Genomic DNA, 21,263 nt, shown 5'->3' on the forward strand with positions numbered 1-21,263 from the left:
GGCAGCTTCATTCGACTTGGTCATGAGAAAGGCAGCGGACTATTTAGACCTGCCTCTATCTGCAGCAGAGGTAAAGACAAATCTGCTAACTGAGGTGCTGCATCCCTCTACATCCTCAGCTGATCCTTTGCTGCCCTTCAACGAGGCATTGTTGGAGCCTATTATGGACTTTTGGAGGAAACCAGTTTCATCTCCGGCTGTTAATAGAGCTGTAGCAATGAGGCATAGGGGAGCACCCGGGGATCCTGGGTTCCTGTCACGTCATCCAACCCCGGAGAGTTTAGTGGTTCAAGCGTCTTGCTCCACAAAGTCTACTCCTGGTTCGTTCCCTGTTGCCCCATCTGATACGGAGTCCAAACAAATGGAGTAGTCATCAAAAAAGATCTTTTCGTCTTGCAGCATGGCGCTTAAGGCTGCGAATGCTACCTGTGTGCTGGGCAGGTATGTCCATGCCCTTATGGACTCAGCCAAGGCTATGGTCGGGGATCTGCCACAGGAGGCACAGAGGCCTTTTGGAACACTCTTTTCGGATGCACAGGCTGCGGCGCAGCAGATTATACAATCTGGCCTTGATACAACAGACTCAGTTGCTAGGGCGATGGGGACATCTGTTGCTACAAGGAGGCACGCGTGGCTGAGGTCCTCCGGATTCTCCTCGGATGTACAGACCACCTTGCTAGACTTGCCCTTCGATGGTGAAAGGCTGTTTGGGGAGAAAGCTGACTCGGCCCTTGAACGTTTTAAGGAGAGCGAGCTACAGCAAAGCCCTTAGGCTTACAGGCTACCCCTGCTGCCCCTTATAGGTCTTTTTGCAGGTTCAGAGCTTTTGGTCGTGGGGCGGTTTTTCTAGCCCAACAGCCTGCCAATCAATCTTATTGACCCTTTAGAGGGTGTGGGAGGGCTAGAGCTAGAGGGGCAGTCCAGCAGCACCCTTCTTCGTCATCCTGTTCCTCTGGTGGACAACAGCAGGGAAAGCAGCCCTAGTTTTCCCCACTTTATCAAACATGCCTCTCCTGTAGGGGGAAGGCTTCGTCTTTTTCTCCGCAAGTGGGAGTTGATAACAGCAGACTCCTGGGTGTTGAATATTGTGGAAAAAGGATATGCTCTCCCCTTTCAGGAGTTCCCTCCTCCCCGTCCCTCGATTTGTTCAGAGGACCATCTTCTGTTGTTGCAACAGGAGGTTCTGGCCCTGTTGTCAAAGCGTGCAATAGAGTTGGTTCCGGAGCAGGAAAGGGGTCAGGCTTGTTATTCAAGATATTTCCTGATCCCCAAGAAGGACGGTCGCCTGAGACCGATCCTAGACCTGAGGATTTTGAATTGGTTCCTCAAGCAGGAGAAATTCAAAATGCTGACTCTAGCGCAGGTACTTATGGCGTTGAACAAAGAGGATTGGATGGTGTCTGTCGACTTGCAGGATGCGTACTTTCATATCCCTATACTCAAGTCGCACAGGAAGTATCTCCGGTTTGTGGTGGGGTCGCAACACTACCAGTTTGCGGTCCTTCCGTTTGGGCTTACTTCAGCACCTCGAGTCTTCACAAAGGTGATGTTGATGGTTGCAGCACATCTCAGGTGGAAGGGGATAGCGGTATTCCCTTACCTGGACGATTGGTTGATCAAAGCCAAGTCTCCAGAGTTGGTGCTGTATCACCTGCAGGTGACAACCTAGTTGTTGTTCGATCTGGGGTTTTCGGTAAATGTGCCCAAGTCTCACCTGGAGCCCTCTCAACGCCTCCTGTTCATAGGGGCAGTACTGGATACAATATTGTATCGGGCCTACCCTCCGCCTCAGCGGATTCGGGACATTCAGGCGCTGATTCCAATGTTTCGAAATGGAGCGGTTGTTCCGGTCCTCAAGGTCTTACGCCTGCTTGGTCTGTTTGCTTCTTGCATTCTGTTGGTGCTCATGCACGCTGGCATATGAGGGCTCTTCAGTGGTGCCTCCGCAGGCAGTGGTTTCAGCACAAAGGGGATCTCGAGGATTCGATAAGGATCTCCAGGGACACTGCAGTGGATCTCCAATGGTGGGCAGTGGACGGCAACCTTTCCCGAGGAAGGCCGTTCTCACTACCACCTCCAGTGGCCACAGTTGTTAGGGATGCCTCCACTCTAGGGTGGGGTACTCATCTGGGGGATCTGGAGATCAAGGGTCATTGGTCTCCGGTGAAACAGATGTTTCATATCAATCTGTTGGAACTGCGGGTGATATGTCTGGCTCTCAAGGCCTTCCTCCCTTCTCTTCGCGGTCAGTCGGTTCAAGTCCTCACAGACAACACTACCGCGATGTGGTACGTAAACAAGCAGGGAGGAGTAGGGTCGTACCTTCTCTGCAGAGAAGCTCTGTGGCTTTGGTCCTGGGTTCAGGACCATCAGATTTGCTTGATAGCAAATCATTTGGCCGGGGTTCTGAACGTACTTGCGGACAGTCTCAGTTGGCACTTCTTGGCCGATCACGAGTTGCGTCTCCATCCAGACCTAGTCCGGTACATCTTCGAGATGTGGGGGTCTCCGCAGGTAGATCTATTCGCCACTCGGGAGAATGCGCACTGCCCGTCGTTCTGCAGTCTCCAGTATCCGTTGCAAGGAGCGTTGGGGGACGCGTTTCAAATACCCTGGGACGGCCAGTTGCTTTACGCGTTTCCCCCCATACCCTTGATTCCTCGGGTCCTGAGGAAGATTCGCCAAGACAGGGCCCAAGTCATCTTGGTGGCACCGGATTGGCCGAGAAGTGTGTGGTACACAGACCTTCTACAACTCTCAAAGTGCCCTCCTCTCCGTCTCCCGCTCAGGGCAGACCTCTCGCAGTTGCAGGGGCAGGTTCTACACCCCCTCCTCCAGAGCCTACACCTTCATGCCTGGAGATTGAACGGGGCAACCTGAGTTCTTTTTCTCTCCCACCGGATGTAGTGGATGTTATTCTATCATCCAGGCGACACTCCACTAAATTCATTTATGCCAGTAGGTGGGCTAAATTTGTTATTTGGTGTGGAGAGAAACCGAAAGATCGCTTGAAACCCCACCTTTCCGATGTTTTGTTATTTGCTCTTGATTTAGCAAAGAAAGGCTGTTCAGTAGCTACAGTGAAAGGTTATTTGGCCGCTCTGTCGGCTTTTCTTTGTCTCCCGGACCAGCCCTCTTTATTTAAATCTCCGATTGTAAATAGGTTTATTAAGGGTTTGCTTAATAAGTTTCCCCCCACGCCCTTTCACATGCCTCAGTGGGATTTAAATCTTGTTTTAACATTTCTTATGGGTTCACCGTTTGAGCCCATGCATTCATGTCCTTTAAGATATTTGATTCTTAAGACTGTATTCCTTATTGCTATAACCTCTGCTAGGAGGGTTGGGGAGCTTCAAGCCCTTTCCGTAAAACCCCCCTTTACCTTGTTTTTCCCTGATAAAGTGGTACTGAAAACCAGGGCGGCTTTCCTGCCAAAAGTTGTGACTCCTTTTCATATGGTGCAAACTATTACCCTTCATTCTTTCTACCCTCCTCCCCACCCCTCTAAAGAGGAAGAGAGACTCCGTCGATTGGGCCCTAAAAGGGCTCTCAGTTTTTATATTGAGAGGACGAAAGACTTTCGCCTGGAGGATCAGCTGTTCGTGTGGTATGTTGGTCAGTGGAAGGGCAGAGCAGTCCATAAAAGAACAATCTCCAGGTGGGTCATTCTTTGTATAAAGGTTTGCTATTCACTGGCAAAGAAAGTTCCTCCTGAGGGTATCAGGGCCCACTCCACCAGGGCTAAGTCGGCCACTTCGGCCCTGGCAAGAGGAGTCCCGGTGGTAGACATTTGTAAAGCGGCAACTTGGGTGTCCCTCCACACTTTCGCTAAGCATTACTGCTTGGATGCTGAGGTTCGGAGGGACGGCCATTTTGCACGATCTGTTTTACAGGATTTCTTGGTGTAATCAGATGGGCACCCACCTCCGAGTGCGGTACTGCTTTGGGACTCTATTCATAAGGTGAGGAATCCACAGGTAGTTTGTATCCATCAGAAGAACAAGTTACTTACCTTCGGTAACGCTTTTTCTGGTGGATACAATAGCTACCTGTGGATTCCTCACAGTCCCACCAACCTTCCCGTTGCGTGTCTGATTGCACTAGGATATGTGGTTGTATAGATATATGTGTATATTGCTATTTTTTCCTGCATACATAAATGATGTTTTTTGATTATGTTGCATCATGAAGATTTTATGTACATATGTATTTATTGGAGTTATTGTGGAAGTCGGTTCTCACCTGTTCGCCTCAAAGGCACATAAAAAATGGGTGAAACTGACGTCAGCACGGCGGCGAGGACCTCTTATTGGCACAGTGACATCAGACGGAGTCGCGTGGAGCCGTGCAATTGTGACGTCCTCGTCGACGTGGAGAGCTAGGAAGAAGACTTTCCGTCGGATGCTGGCGCAAGGATAAATTCATAAGGTGAGGAATCCACAGGTAGCTATTGTATCCACCAGAAAAAGCGTTACCGAAGGTAAGTAACTTGTTCTTCTATCCTCTTTGATATCTTCCCAGGGGAAGTATTGGAGAGTTAGTTTGACTTTATTCTCTGACCGAAATCTGTACCACAGGGCTCTCAGGCTGAGGGTGCTAGGTAAGAAAGTCTGAGTCGTGCAGTACAGAGCAGAACCATGGCACCTGGCGATCTGTTGATTAATAGGTGGGCTTGAGCGGGACTTAGCCCAGCTGATAGAGAGTGTGTTGGTAAGAGCCTCATTAAATGGAAGGAGGGGCTCAGAACTTGTTTAGCCAGGCTGCAACACCTCTGTAAAGACAATGGTGTTGACTTCCTGAAGAGGAAGCTGAAGATCAAGAACTTCTGCCACTCTTCGCATAACCAGGGCAAGGGATGTGCTGTCTTCAATGGCAGGCCCTAGTGGCAAAACTAATCTAGTATCTGGAGAAGCATCCAGACCACTGCATCCTGGAGTTCTTCATACCATTTGTCCTTATGATATGGCTGGGCAAATTCGTCCCCAGCATCATAGCCACCATTTTCAAAGTCTGTGCAAAATAGTTAGTGGAAGACATATCCTCTTCCTGAGGGTAAGGGCACTGTGTCAGAGTCAGGAAGGTGGCTTAGTGGCTGCATGTCAGTTAAAGCCACAGGCATCCTTGGTCAAGTTTGGGGTGGTGCAGTCTCGCATAGAACAACAATGTGAGTTGGCTGTTGTCCGGAATCGATTGCACTGGCATAGACATTAGTGGATTGTGTTCCAGAGTGGGCTATGGCAGAGGGAGTCATCACCGAAATGGGTCCGTAACCAGGAGCATAGCCAGAGGGCCCAGCAGGTGCCGGGGCGGACCTGCTGGCTTAAGCCCAGTTGGTAGGCCTCTCAAGTCCTTGGGGCCTGAAGGTATGCCAGAGACAGCCAGTAATGTGCAAAAAGCAGCAGCATGTCATCACAAAATTCCTCAGTTTGCTTTAGCATCACCCACAGCGTTTGAAAAGTAGGTTGTCACAAGACAAGGGTCAGGATCAGTTTCAAATTGGAACCATTTCAGGAGTGCAACCTGGATACACAGTGATTCCCTTATGCCTTATCAGAAGATCAAGAGTGGTGGGAGGGGGCCATGTCTCCCTTGGACTTCTTCAATTTTTTTCTTGGACTAACTTAAGGATTTGTACCATCACAACGCTCTTTCACAGGAACGCCTGTGGGAGTGGGACCTGCTCTTGGGCTTCAACCGATAGCGACGTGGAGTTACGTTGTTTTTACCACAAAGACCTTTGCTTCCCGGCCTTGGATGGCCTTGGGATGTATCAAGGCACAATTACTGTAGGACTTGGAGTCGTGATCCAACCCGAGGCGCCACAGGCAAATCACCTGTGTGTCAGTCACAGGCATCTGCTTGTGACATTTCCCAAAGGGCTTGAACCCTCTAGATTTGGGAGGTCACATTTCCCTAATACACTGGTGGAATTTTTGTAAAAAGAGTGATCTCAGATGAGCTGCAGTTTGTTGAGGTGAAAAGAAAGGAACTGATGTCAGCACACGTGGGAATCACCTGTATAGGATCCTGCATATAACATCCAGAGCACAGTGACATCTGCGAGGAGCCCATGGCACTACTTGTCCGTGCACAGGGGTACAAGATTTTCCAGATTAAGGGGGTCATTCCGACCCTGGCGGTCATGCGGGGACCGCGGAAGCACCGCCAACAGGCTGGCGGTGCTTCCCGGGCTATTCTGACCGCGGCGGTAAAGCCGCGGTCAGAAAAGGGGAACCGGCGGTTTCCCGCCTGTTTTCCCCTGGCCCAGGGAATCCTCCATGGAAGCGCTGCTTGCAGCGCCGCCATGGGGATTCCGACCCCCTTCCCGCCACCCTGTTTCTGGCGGTTCTTACCGCCAGGAACAGGATGGGGGGAACGGGTGTTGTGGGGCAGTGCAGGGGGCCCCTAACAGGGCCCCACAAAGATTTTCACTGTCTGCTTAGCAGACAGTGAAAATCGCGACGGGTGCCACTGCACCCGTCGCACCCCTGCAACTCCGCCGGCTCCATTCGGAGCCGGCTTCCTCGTTGCAGGGGCTTTCCCGCTGGGCCGGCGGGCGGCCTTTTGGCGGTCCCCGCCGGCCCAGCGGGAAAGCCAGAATGGCCGCCGAGGTCTCCTGACCGCGGAGCGGTCATTCGGCGGTGACCGCATGGCGGGCGGCGACCACCGCCCGCCGCGGTCAGAATGACCGCCTAAGTCTGACATCTGGGGAATAATCAAAAGATGAGGAATCTGTGATTAGAAGTCTCTATCTAAATAATGCTTTTTTCAGATAGTATCCCTCTAGATGGATTAAGAACCATAACGTATTACAACTGATTTGCCAGTTCAGATCCTTGTCTTCTGATGATATTAAGGTTGTAGGGTTGATACTAGATGGCCTGCATGCATTGATTTCAAGAGTAGAATTTGCTTCTAAACAGGTTTCCCCTGATAATCATACATGGTTGTGAGGCAAAGGAATCGATCTTGCTCCCTTGACTGTGATCAAATAACACACAAGGTGTGATTTAAGTGTATACATTCCTAATATGAACTGACCCACACGCTCTCAAAGTACAATTCTAACACTGTAATCCCTTATTTGAAACTCTTTTGATGGAAATGGCTAAAGTGTTATCAGCAATCCAGCTAAAAAAGCCATTCAAGAGCATGCCATGCTGCTCTACTCTCAGTGAAAGTGATCTAGTCTTATGACATTTTTGCCTCTTAGCTCATCTTAGATGGTATGTATAATATTGCGCCTGCACAAGTAAACTCAAAATCAGTCATCCTCGCTGATGCGCTATAACATGTATATCCCTTCGAGTAATAAACACAATAATAATTTATTGCAGTCCCGCAATGAAATGGCAACAACAATTCAATGAAATGCAATGGCAACAAGTTGACCCTGCATCGTAAGTAGGAGAGACCAAAATGTGATCAATAGATATAGGATTGGCCTGGAACATCCCTTGAGCGTTGAATCAAGCTAAGCATAAAGCAAATAAGCATGTTACACTTTTGTCATGTAATTTAAGGGAAATTGGCTGCTTAATATTAAACGGTCACTGTAAAGTGATAGTCCTGCTAATTTTACTAAACCATCCTGCTCCTCAACAATAGAATATGTAATTACATCATTTAAAACATTTTGTTTTGCTACCGAGCTTTAATCGTCCTCAAACCAATATAATGGCCACATCTTCCTCAAGTTCGACTTTGACCTGTTCATCTATCGTAACTCATCTTGGAGTTTGATAGGCGGTCATGAATCCAAGAAAAAAACGTGAAAAATAGGTATAAGAGGACAGGGTACGGATATCCTGGACTCACAGGCCTGGTGGGGAGGGGGGTGTCACAGGGCCCCCCAGTACCCTACAGTGGCCGAAAACATTTTTTTAAAATGTTGCTGCAAATTCAATGAGGATCTGTGACAAAAAAAACATGGGCTCCATCGCTGCAAATATAAATACGCCCCAGAGAGGTCCTGTGGGGTGGCAATAAATATTTTGGGGTGAGGGCATGTGCCCCCCCCCCTCCTTCCTGAGCTTCTGGACAGCCCCAGAGAGCCCATCCCCCCAGGGCTGACATAAATGGAAGAGAGATGCGTGCCATTCAATGGCCCCAGGGACCCTGTTCTTGGGGCCGGCTTAGGAACGACGTCCCGGGTTCCCCTACCCATGGGACATCGTCTTTTCCCTGCCTCGAAGTGCAGGGAGGGAAATTGTATGTCCTACCATCCAGCAGGAGCACAAATTGATCCTCCTGGGTGGGAGCACAAAACTTTTCCCTGTTGGGGTTCTTGGGCAGGGAAAACACAGAAGAAAGCTGATCCCTTTGGGTGAGAGCAATGCTGGATCCAGTTCCACCCATGATGGGTGCACGAAGGCAAAGCAACACAGAGTGGTAGAATGTGCTGGATGCTAAGAGCATATTTCTACATTTCTACATATTTTTACATTTTTTTACATTTATTTCCAAAGCCTCTTAAATATGTCAGACAGAGTTTTACACACATCATTTACATACTGCAAGTTACACATTAAACATTTACCCCATTCCAATATCAGATGTATGTATGTTAATGAAATACACATTACATATAAACATAGGTCCTGCTTAAGATGGCTTGACTTAAAAGCATTCATCAGAATAGCACACTGGTATCATCTGCCTCCCCCTGACGTAATGGTGACATTTTATACCAGGACCTTGATCACTGTTTACATGTCTCACATCTGTTGCTTTGAAATGCACCCCTGCCTGCTGCCCCTGCCCATCAAAAGATCTTGGTTTGGAACAGGCATCAGGTCTTACTTTACACCACCATAAGGCTTTCTATATTTGTGCTAGATGTTAACAATGGTCAGCAAGGAGTGAAAACGAATTAGGAAAGAATTCCAGTCCAGAGACATCTTTTGTTTCAAACACAAATGAAAAATAAAACACCCCAATAACAATCATACAGCCAGAGACTTGATTAACAGCATATTGCTGATGTATATATGAAAAGAGTTGCGAGCTTGACAGGCAGCTCAAGAATGGAAGCTGATAGTTGACACGTTTGGTCACAGATGTAGCTGTATAACAGCTCACATCTAACATTTAACAGTATAAACACTGAACAGAACTGGGTGTTTGACAGCTTAACTTTCAAGGACTGATAGCTTGCACAACTGCACAATGAAAACAGTGGGTAAGTGACTGAATGAAATGTATTGATGTGGGTTTTATCCAGTGCCCTCTCATGATCATCTTAGCCAGTAGCCCAATACTGGAGAGGAGCACCCGCTCCCAGGGGGCACTGTAATCGACCTGGCATCTCCTACTCAGGTACAAAAGACCTTATTCTAAGTTAGTGCATGCCATTTCTCTGAGCTATGTTTAAGGGAAATGCAGCACATGGAACACATCAAGCCCGGGCTCTGGACAGCCCTGTCTGCTGCTGAGACCAGTCACTGCCACAGCCTAGGCCCATTCAAGTCGCATTTCTGAGCTCAAAGTTCAGACCCAAGAAGCTCTCTTGGTGCTGTTGACAGATAATAAATTGTTGCTGTCATCAGTTTCAGTGGGACTCATTTTATCAATCTCGGGCATTAGAGACTGTGGTTATGGATGGAAAGACAGATCCATACAGTGACTGCATTAGTTCACCAAGCCACAAAGTGACAGCTAGACCATCAGCCCATCACATGCGATCCCATGACTTTTTGATTAGTTCAAAAGGACGCAATAAATACAATGAAACCATCAAAGGTTATATTAGCTTGTGACCCCTAATGTAACCATGTGAAACACAACAGGCCTTTGGCAGACATAAACAAGGACTTTATAATCTAGACATGGGATGTCAGGCTTGGCTGATCATGGCTCACTTCACAGTGACAGAAGGATGCAATTAATCAAAAGGTTTTATTAGCTCTCAAAACCCTAATGACATCAAGTAAAACACAACAGGGTCTTTGGCGGATGTAAACAAGGAGATTAGACATAAACAAGGAGATCAGAATCTGCACATGGAATGCCAGGCTTGTCACAAGATGGTTCACTACAATAGAGCATGAGGATGTAATGAAACTATCAATGGTTTCAATTGGTACTGCATCAGTAGCAACAATCTAAACAGTACACGGCTGACAAGGTCCTTAGTGTGTCCCCAATTTTATTTATTGTTTCAGCCTTACAATAGATAAACCTGCAATAAAAAGAAAAGAAAAAAACAACTGGAAAATAAAAACTGCTTCATAAAAACGTACAATATGATCATCTGGGCAACATAGTAAAATAATGTGTTGAACACTATATTCAGTTCCAATAAAAACAATTGACTAATTCATCAGTACAAAATGAGATTATGTTAAAGTGTATATGCAATACAATCAACTGGGCGACGTGGTTACATAATGCAACGGGCACTGTATTCAATTGCAGTAAAAACAGCCAAGTAACTCTTCAGAACAAACTATGATTATGTCGAAGTGCATGGCAGGAGGACATTAGGGGGATGTACACTTTGGGCACCAGTTTGTAAATCGATACATGGCGAGATATACATAGAACCACATAAAAAAAAGAAAGAAAGCGCTGCATGTATTATCTGGTTAAATTGATATCTAGCATAATGGGTAGCTCTCTCAGGTGAGATGTTGCAATGGGCACTATATTCAGTATATTCTATATATACTATATTCACTTTCAGTAAAAACAACTAACTACTTCATCAGTACAAACCAAGATTGTGTTAAAGTGCAGGTGCAGGGGAGCATTAAAGAAATGTACAATTTGGGCACTGGTTTGTAACTCGATACATGGTAAGATATACATAACACCACATACAAAACGAAAGAGAGTGCCGCATGGGTTATCTGATTGGATTGACACCTAGTTCTCTCAGATGAGTTGACACAGCCCATAAATATAACGCCATGGAGTTAAAGACATACATATCATCTGGCCTGAGACAAAAACAAAATGCCAGTGCCAGTTTAACACATTTAACCCTGATGTATTCAATTCAGATAAAAACAACTATTTCGTCAGTGCAAAACAAGATTATGTTAAAGTGCATGTGCAACATAACATGAAGAATTTGCGACTCACTTCATAGTGAGATTAGCCTGAAAGCACCTAGAAGGGAAAGAAAGCTCCGCATGGGTTATCAGGTTGGATTGTAACCTAGCATGGTGGGCAGTTCTCTCACGTGAGGCCAGGTGGCCCATTTGTATGATGCTGCGGAGTTGAGGACATACACACCATCAGGCCTAGCACAAAGCGCCAGTGCCGCCTTAACACATCCACCACGTGGAATCATATTTTTTTCAGAACAGAATAAAATGAGTTAAGTTGTCTATCCCTCCAAAGCTGCAGTCACAGTGACTAGACCCAGCGGCGAGCCTGCGTGTACGGATTAAATAATACCTGGTTGACCGAATACCCAGTCTGTATTTTACATACAGGGCTCGCTTAGGCTCAGGGTATATCAAATCCACATTAACAGTACAAGGAGGACCATAAGCATTGTTAAAATAATTACATGAGATAGATCCTGAGCTCAACACGAGACACGTCCTCGTCAGCATGCGTGATATCGGTCATTAATCAGGTCCGCAGTATCCTGCCTTACTCCGCAAGGATCGGCCACAAGCACTCCATCTGCAGCTCAGTTAAAACATTCTGTACATGAGATGACCATGTGCTCCCCCTGCAGCCATCACATGGGGAGGCTTCTTCCAGGGTGCTCAGGCATAAAGCTGCCTTTGGGCTTCTTACACGCCTTACCTGATAGGTTACGGGCCTTAGGGCCGCTATTTCCGATATTGGTTTGCTCTGCATAAAGTGCCAATAGGGGAGTACCCGGCCCCAACCCCAGCAATCTCTTGGGATGTTGTTGCGGACACTTGCAATGGACGTGTCTTCGCATGTCCCCAGAGCTCGGCCCCTGGAGCGCTGCTGCCACTGCCTTTTGTCGGTATATTTGCAGGATGACACCTGCCCTGTGCCTAAACTTCAAAACTGCCCCAGCCATTCGTCTCAGGACTACAGGTGCCTTCTGTATTTGGCTACCTCAGTGCAAGTTGTCTGTAAACCAAATCCCCAGGGAATAAAACTGCCTAACAGTTTTTGTGGGCACCCCCTCAATCAAAGGCTTGCGCTTAAAACTAGAGGACGGCCTCAGTACCATATTCTTTGTTTTACTGCCATTAATGATCAATGATTTCTTTTCGCTGTAATCCACAAAGTGCTTTAATAGCCTGTGGGTTGTATTTTCCGTTCGCTACATCAATACCGCATCGTCCGCAATTGTGGTATTGAAATCCTCCTTCACCAATAAGCATACAAATGTGTCAAATAGAGATGTTGGCAAAACCTATTCTGGCAGTGCAAAGAATTAATTGTCCCACTCATTAATTATTGCCAAGTAATAAGACAAAAAAATCTGTTTTAAATGACTATCCCGTGCTCTCTTTCACACAGTGAGTTCAAATGAGACAGCAAACTAGTGCAACATGTTGAGCACCTACAGTGGAGACGTGTATTCTGCAGATAACAGGTTTGAATCCCAGGAGGGGACATCTTTATACCTTTCTAAAAGAAGTTCCTTTTGACTTGAGAGATAACACCTTCTAAAGCACTGGAAGATAATATACTTAATGGTGAGCTTCATCAAAGATCACTCTTCCTCACTGAGCCTCGAAAACGTACACATAATTGTAAGTTCAGGGAAAAGAGGCCGACAAGTGCTTCTTATGAGGGTGAGTTTGTATGCCAGGGAAGGTTAGTGTGTTGGCTATTACTGCCTTGTAGGTGATGCAGTTATGCTTGAAGAAGATGCAGACTTGCAAGGGAGTAGTTTAGTCATTTTAACCAAGTGACGATGTGCAGCTTCCCCTCAGTGGACCCAGGGAAGACAGGGATATGCTGGCATTTTACACCTTACATTTTTAAGACATGAAAGGAAGTTTGAGCAGGGTGTGGGTGTTCTTTTAAAACCTAATGCAGAGCAGAGAGCCCTGAGGAGGGTGTCACTGATACCGAGCGGTTGGAAGGAGGCCAATAATTATTGTTTGTGAGGGGATTGGAGGACACAAACGGGGGAGTTTGGAGTGGCCTAAAACAAGATACATAGAACTGCTGAGCCCACAGAATTTCCAACCCAAATTTTTCTACCACTGCAAACAGTTTCACCACTTAACGCTTTGGAAAATCAAAGCGTAATGAACATCATGTACCCTCATTAATAGGCTGAAAAGCTTACTTGTTCTGATATTCTAAGCAATTTCCCCCCAAAAATAGCACATATTTATATATTGCAATTTTTCACTAATTAGACACAATGCCTTTCTTGTTATATTCAAACCACCCCGTTTACTAAGGCATTTTCCCAATAATGGTAGCTTGTGCTCGCTATTGGTGTACTGCTACATTTAGCGCTATTTCTCAGCACTGAAATGCATCCTAGCTTCCATTTTGGATGTGAGGGTGCATTTTGCGCTAATAAAATAGTTCTAAGGGGCATATTTATACTCCGTTTGCGCCGAAATTGCGTCGTTTTTTTTGACGCAATTTCGACGCAAAACTAACGCCAACTAACGCCATATTTATACTATGGCGTTAGAGGCGAATAGCGCCAAAGTTCCCGGAATGTGCGTCATTTTTTAGCGTGAACCCCTTCCTTGCGTTAATGATATGCAAGGGAGGCGTTCCCGTCTAAAAAATGACTCCCAGGCCTTTACGTGGTATTTATACTCCCGGGCAAAAGTGACGCCCGGGAGTGGGCGTGGCTAAAAACGGCGCATTTGCGCCGCTTTTTAACGCCTGGGTCAGGCATGGCGTTAAGGGACAAGTGGGCTCAAAATGAGCCCACAGTGCCCTCCCCTGCCCCCAGGGACCCCCCCCTGCCACCCTTGCCCACCCCAGGAGGACACCCAAGGCTGGAGGGACCCACCCCAGGGACATTCAGGTAAGTTCAGGTAAGTTTTTTTTTTTTTTTTTAATAATATTTTGTGGCATAGGGGGGCCTGATTTGTGCCCCCCTACATGCCACTATGCCCAATGACCATGCCCAGGGGACAGAAGTCCCCTGGGCATGGCCATTGGGCAAGGGGGCATGACTCCTATCTTTACAATGATAGGAGTCATGTTGATGGGGGATGGGCGTCGTTAAAAAATGGCGCAAGTCGGGTTAAGACGATTTTTTCGACGTAACCTGACTTGCCCCATTTTAAGACGCCCATGCGCCATTTTCCCCCTACGCCGGCGCTGTCTGGTCTACGTGGTTTTTTCCCACGCAAACCAGGCAGCGCCGGTCTGATTGCGCCGTCTAACGCCATTCCATAAATACGGCGCCCGCATGGCGCTTCAGAATGGCGTTAGACGGCGCAAAACTTTTTGACGCTAAACTGCGTTAGCGCAGTTTAGCGTCAAAAAGTATAAATATGGGCCTAAATGTGAGGAGTAAATTGGGGAAAAATCACACCTTTAGTGAGCGTTTTCTGTTGCATTTAGCAGTATTTCTTAGCACAAAATGCATCCTTGCATCCATTTTGGATGCGAAGGGCCATTTTTGCACTAAGAAATAGGACCAAAATCAAAATTACAGTTCTCCCGTAATAGTGCATAATCTCCAGAATTCTTAGGTAATTCTACATGATTACACTACATGGAATTTGCAGTGTTTTGCTCGCGACTCGCGTGTCTCGTGCTGGACAACGTGCACGAGGCCAAGCGAGTCGAGTGAGATGGTTAGCGAGTTCTGTGGAGGCGGTGGCTGTGACATGACAGATCGCTGCGGTCTGTGTATTTAATAAAAGGAATTATTTACCTTTCTGCACAAGTCTCTTTTCACTACAAGAAACCTGGCGACGAGCGTTCAGACTGCTGCGTCGGACCCGTTTTCCTCATCATGGTTCATCAGGAAATCCACCTGATTTCTGGAAACCAAGGCTCCGGATTGGTTATTTACTTTCGTTTTCTGCCGATTAGACCAAGAAGGTAAAGCCATTTATACTAGATACTAATCCAACATTGCCATCTTATGGAGAAAAAAGGTACTGCACTCTATTTTAATTGGACTATAACTTTGGACGCCTATTTGTGTGTACTGGCTGCTTAGACAGTACAAAACTACTAGTGCCTGTTGAGCACGATCTGTTATGGACCTTATTTAAGTATAGACTTTGGATTATCCACATGTTCTGGTCTATATTATGTACAGCATGGAGTTAGCACAGTAAATGAAGATAAAGTGATCTAAATTGTGTATTGAGAGGTTCAACAGTCTTTGTTTTCTTCAGCAGTACAAACTCAGTGACATTACAGTGTGTAACTTCTACTGTCCTTGCCATTAGCAGTTAAACTCAGGATCAATATGCAGTCTGTGAATCCGCCACCACCTTTTCTTGAGACACCTGGGAATCCACCAATTGTCTGGAAAAACTGGTTTGATGCATTTGAAATGTACCTAGGAGCAATTGGTGCATCCAGTTTCCATCCTGAAAGGAAAAAAAATATTTTACTGCATTCCCTAGGATTTGAAGGGAGATCCGTTTTTAAGCATCTTCCTGCTTTGGTGTTGGATGAAGGAGAATGATGAGTATACTGAAACGGTTAAAAAAATTAGAACTGAGGTTTGACATACAACCCAGTTTAGTGGTTATCAGACACAAGTTTTTCAAAAGAGAGCAAAATCCTGGTGAAGATGTGGATAGCTTTGTCTCAGCATTGAGGAAGCTTGCAGCCGACTGTCAATTTCAGGTGTTCAGTGACCAATTGGTCAGAGACCAATTTATTGCAAAATGCACGGACAAAACTATCCAGCAAAAGCTTCTTTCTATGAGTAATCTGTCACTTGATGAGACATTACAACTGGCAAAGAGCATTGAGACCTCTAAATTGTCGGTGAAGGAACTGGAATCCAGAACAACAGAAAATATATGATTGGTGAAATCTCAAGATGAAAAAATGTTAAAATTAACTAAGACTTCTTCCAAACCATGTTTTAAGCAAAACAATATTTGTTTTAGGTGTGGTAATCCAAACCATTTTAAGAGTGGTAGAAGCTGTCCTGCTAAGAATGCTATATGCAGGAAGTGCAACAAAGTTGGACACTTTGCCAAAGTGTGTCAAAGTGGCACAATAATTGCTGGTTCTCAACAGAGTTTAGGGAGGCATACAAATAGTTGTGGGGTAGCCAATGTCACAGAGGTAGTTGACAGTGATATAGATAGAATCCAAGAAGAGTTCAGGGACATGGTAATGATTGTTACAGGAGATCAGATAGTGACTGGTGACCCTACAATGTGTGTGGATCCTTATGTTGAAATTGGTATTGGTGACAAAGTTGTGAAACTATTAGTAGACTCTGGTGCTCGGATCACAATGATTACTCAAGAGCTATGCAAGGAAGTTTGGGGAGACAGATCTCTCTGTGCACCTAACAGAGCACCTGTGTCCTATGAAGGGAGAAATATTGAATTGGCAGCGTATTTCGAGGATGTGCTCGAATTTAAGGGAAGGAACATTTTCGGCAAGATTTACGTAGTGATAAAAGGGTTAAACATATTGGGTTGGTTTCATCAAGGATTGTTTCAAATGGTCTTGAGACCAGGTACTAGGGAACAGGTATCTATTGTAGAATCAAATGATTACGGAGCCAGTTTAATAAAGGATTTCCATTGGTATTTTCTGAAAAATTGGGCACCATCGAAGGGTTTACTCATGTAATAAAAGTCAAGGAGGGAGCCATACCAATCAAACATAAATTCAGGAGTGTACCATTCAGTGTGAGGGACAAACTGGAAAAAGAATTGAAGGATTTGGGTATGAAGGGTTTCATTGAACCTATAGAATCCTCTTTATGGTTGTCCCCCTTGATTGTTGCCAGGAAGAAAAATGGCGATTTGAGAACTTGATCTCCACAGCTTGAATAAACATATTTGGGTAGATTTGCATCCTTTATCCAAAATCACGGAGATGCTGGCTACTATTGGTAAATCAAAATGGTTTCCAAATTGGATCTAGCAGCGGCGTATAATCAGATTGTTTAATATCCAGCTTCCAGACATCTTACTGCATTTGTTTAACCTTTAGGTACATTTCAATAATGTAGGATGCCTTTTGGGTTAGCTTCGGCAGCAGCTGTTTCTCAATGGATTATGTCTCTGATGTTAAAAGACATTAAAGGGATAGCTGTGTTTCAAGATGATGTTTTGATCCATGCAGCATCCAAAGAGGAACATGATCACATTGTGAGAAGAGTGTTAAAGATCATGCAGGAAAGAGGAGTTGTTCTTAGAAGCGAGAAATGCCAATTTTTTAGAAATAGTGTTGAATATTTAGGGCATGTGGTGTCTGAACAAGGAATTGAACCCAAACCAGGGTTAGTCAAAGCAATTATGGATGCATCTCCACTGTCTGACAAAACAGGGTTGAAGTCTTTCATTGGTTTGTGTGAATTTTACTCACACTTCATGAGTGATTACGCTGCTAAAACTAAATCTTTGACAAATTTGTTAAATAAAAATGTTGCTTTTGATTGGAGTAAGGACTGTCCGGAGGCTTTTGAATGGGTCAAGTCGCAAATACTTGGACCTAGAATTTCGAAACCTTTTGATCCAGATGTGCAGTGTATTATAACTGTGGATGCTAGCAGTTTTGGTGTGGATGCGGTGTTGACTCAAGCGAAAGAAGGTGTGGAAAATACTTTGGGCTATGCATCAAGGGTGTTGAGAGGGTCTGAATAAAATTTTTCTGATATTGAAAAATAATTGTTGCCATGTTGGTGGGCTATAAGGAAGTTTCCTCCATATGTGTGGGGAAACAAGTTTATGTTGTGCACAGATCATAGTCCCCTTATTTCTATTTTGACTGTAGACAAAATCAGAGAATTGACACCTCTTATTTTTAGATTTGTCACAAAATTATTACAATATGACTTTGATGTCCATTATGTTCCAAGTAACAAGAATGTCAGGGCAGATTTTTTATCTAGATTCCCGACACTTGAATAAGCTGGTGTTGGTGAGGATGAAGAGGAGGATGATGTTGACAACTGTTTCATAGCAGCAGTTGATTTAGAGGGTATGTGTGTGATAAGTGAAAGTGAGTGGAAGAGGGAATTGGCAAAGGATTTGGTGTTGGCTCAGGTTAAGAAATTTGTAAAATAAGGGTGGCCCAGAGAGACAAACGTTCCAATTCAGTTCCAAACTTTCCCCAAAGTATCAGGTGAAGACAACATTTTGATGAGGGGTGAGAGGTTTGTTCCCCCGGACAGCCTGAGGAAAAAAATAGTTGCTGGTGCGCATAAGGGTCATTTAGGTAGAAAACGTACTAAGCGCAGGTTAAGTGAAACGTTTTGGTGGCCTGGAATGGATCAATGTGTTGATGCGTGTGTGGAGGAATGTGTAATATGCAACAGTTGTGAAAAAGGGTTCAAGATGAGAACCCCACCGTTACAACCTATTGAGTTACCCTCTAGACCAGTGGTCTCCAAACTTTTTAATGCTGCGCCCTCCAGTTGAAAATAAAAATCATTGGGCCACCCCCTCAGAATGTTTCACAATTATTTTATAAAGATGGCACTGTTTAAATATGTCTAGACCTATTTAAACATTACTGTTAAGTACTATTGCCTTTTTAAAAATGCAATAAATGCTTCTGCTTAAAACAAAGGCCTGTTATCTGTATAATGCTTCTTTTGGCCAGAGTCTGGTGCCCCACCTGGGATCAGTTGAGGCCCCCCTAGGGTGGCCCACCCCCCAGTTTTAAGACCTCTGCTCTAGACCCTGAAATAAGCTGGGAATTTATCTCATTGGTGTCAGGAATAAGGCCAGACGCGGTCCAGGTCTCGCCCAAAATTCCGCTGCGCAACTCTGCGGTGCTTTATGCGCACCACTGGTCATCCCGGCTTGTTCCAAGAATGGCCATCAGGGCACTGGTGGTCAAGATGCACTTATCATTGTTATCCTATGAAAGGACTACATTTCCCATGTTTTTAGAGGCAGCGGCCATCTTGGGGTGTGGCAGGCCTATAAAGCCCAGCCACACCCAAGCATGTTGCTCACTATTTTGAAGACTTCGATGCAGCCAGACCAGAGTTTCTGAATGGCAGAGTATCGTCTAACCTGAGTCCATGGTGCATCCAAAAACGAGTAGGTCGTACTCATAGCGGTAAGGCCTTGCTGAATCCAAGTTTGGAGGAAGTTAATACTTCCAAGAGGTAATGCGCTTTGTGCGCACGTGATTCATGTTCTTTCCGTTCATAGATGTAAAGCGCTCTTTTGGCTCAGTGAATTCAAAGCGTTTCAGTTCACAGAGATAACGTGTTTAGTGCACATGTAATTCATGGTGTTTCCGTTCACAGATGTAAAGCGCTTTTCTGATGGATACAACTACCTGTGGATTCCTCACCTTATGAATTCATCCTTGCGCCAGCATCCGACGGAAAGTCTTCTTCCTAGCTGTCCACGTCGACGAGGACGTCATAATGGCACGGCTCCATGTGAGTCTGTCTGACGTCACCGTGCCAATAAGTGGTCCTCGACGGCGTACTGATGTCAGTTTTCCTTTTTTCCGTGCCTTCAACCCCAACGGTTTTTCTTCCTGGCTCGTTGAATACTGTTGCGTTTTTTGGTGGTTACAATGTCGCCTCCAAAGAAGTCCGGTTTTAAGCCATGTAGAGAATGTGGGGGTCGGATGTCAGTGACTGATCCACATTCGGATTGTATTTGGTGCCTTAGTTCTGAGCATGACGTTGAATGATGCTCGTCGTGCCAGAGTATGAACCCTAAGGCACTAAAAGAGCGTGAGGCGAAGCTTTTTCTGGGATCCGGCTGCATTTTTTAATGCAATGTATGCCGTTTTTCAGTCCATAGCCCCTGCTGGTGCACCGGCGGGTCCCACGGGGGCCATTGGCATTTGATTTGGGCTTTCCGGCGCCGTATAAGGCGGCTCCATTCATGCCTTTTTGTCAGACGGAGAGTGTTGGATCGGCGCCAGGATATCTCCTTGTGGGAGTTCACCACCTGTGACGGTGGCTCCACCATTGCGTCAACCGACGCCATCGCCGCGCCATTCGGCGTCGATGATGTCTCCTTCCAGGCCGGCTCCATCGCCTTCCTGCCAACCGACTCCACGGAGGTCATCGTTGGACTCCGTATCGGCGCCAGCGCCGGGTGATGCTAAGAGTCACCCATCGCTTCCTGGGCCTTGCCGATATTCGAAGTCTTCGGCATCGATGGATTCATTATTGACACCGGCTTTGGAGACACACCTTCGGTCTCATAGGAAGGCTTTACGACTTTTGGAGGAGGAAGAGTACAGACAGTTGGAGGAAGGTGAGATTGAGCCTTCGGATGAATACCAAGGTCTGGCCACATCAAGCGGGCTGGATACTTCCCCGGAGTGGGACATTACAGAAGAGGCCACATCCTTCCATACGGTGGTCAGGAAGGCAGCAGAGTTACTGGACTTGCCATTGTCTGTGGCGGAGGTGAAAACTAACCTGCTCACGGAGGTGTTGCATCCTTCCGCGTCCAGTGCTGATCCTTTGCTGCCCTTCAATGAGGCTTTAACTGAGCCTATATTGGATTTGTGTAGGAAGCCAGTTACAACTCCTGCAGTGAACAGGGCAGTAGCGAGGAGGCATAGAGGCGCACCAGGAGATCCGGTTTTCCTGCCACGTCATACGACTCCTGAAAGTTTAGTAGTCCAGGTGTGTTGCTCCGCGAAGTCTGCTCCTGGAACATTCCCTGGAGTTCCAACTGATAGGGAGTCTAAGAGGATGGAGCAGTCTTCGAAGAAGATCTTTTCATCCTGTAGCATGGCGCTCAAGGCTACTAATTCTACCTGTGTGCTGGGCAGATATGTCCACGCCCTTATGGACTCCGCTAAAGAGATGGCCAAAGATCTGCCACAGGAGGTACAAAGGTCCTTTGGATCTCTTTTACGGATGCACAGGCGGCTGCACAACAAATTATACAGTCTGGCCTGGACACGTCTGATTCGGTAGCCAGGGCCATGGAAACATCTGTGGCTACTAGGAGGCATGCCTGGTTAAGGTCCTCTGGATTTTCATCGGACGTTCAATCCACCTTATTAGATCTGCCATTCGATGGGGAAAAGCTGTTTGGAGAGAAGGCGGATTCTGCCCTTGAAAGGTTTAAGGACAGTCGGGCAACAGCTAAGTCTTTGGGCTTACAGACTGCTAATACTGCATCTTATAGACCTTTTCGCAGGTTCAGGGGGTTTACACGTGGTTCTGCCTTTCGGAGGTCCCAATA

Source organism: Pleurodeles waltl, chromosome 2_2 (genome assembly GCF_031143425.1).
Source record: "Pleurodeles waltl isolate 20211129_DDA chromosome 2_2, aPleWal1.hap1.20221129, whole genome shotgun sequence".
NCBI lineage: Eukaryota > Metazoa > Chordata > Amphibia > Caudata > Salamandridae > Pleurodeles > Pleurodeles waltl.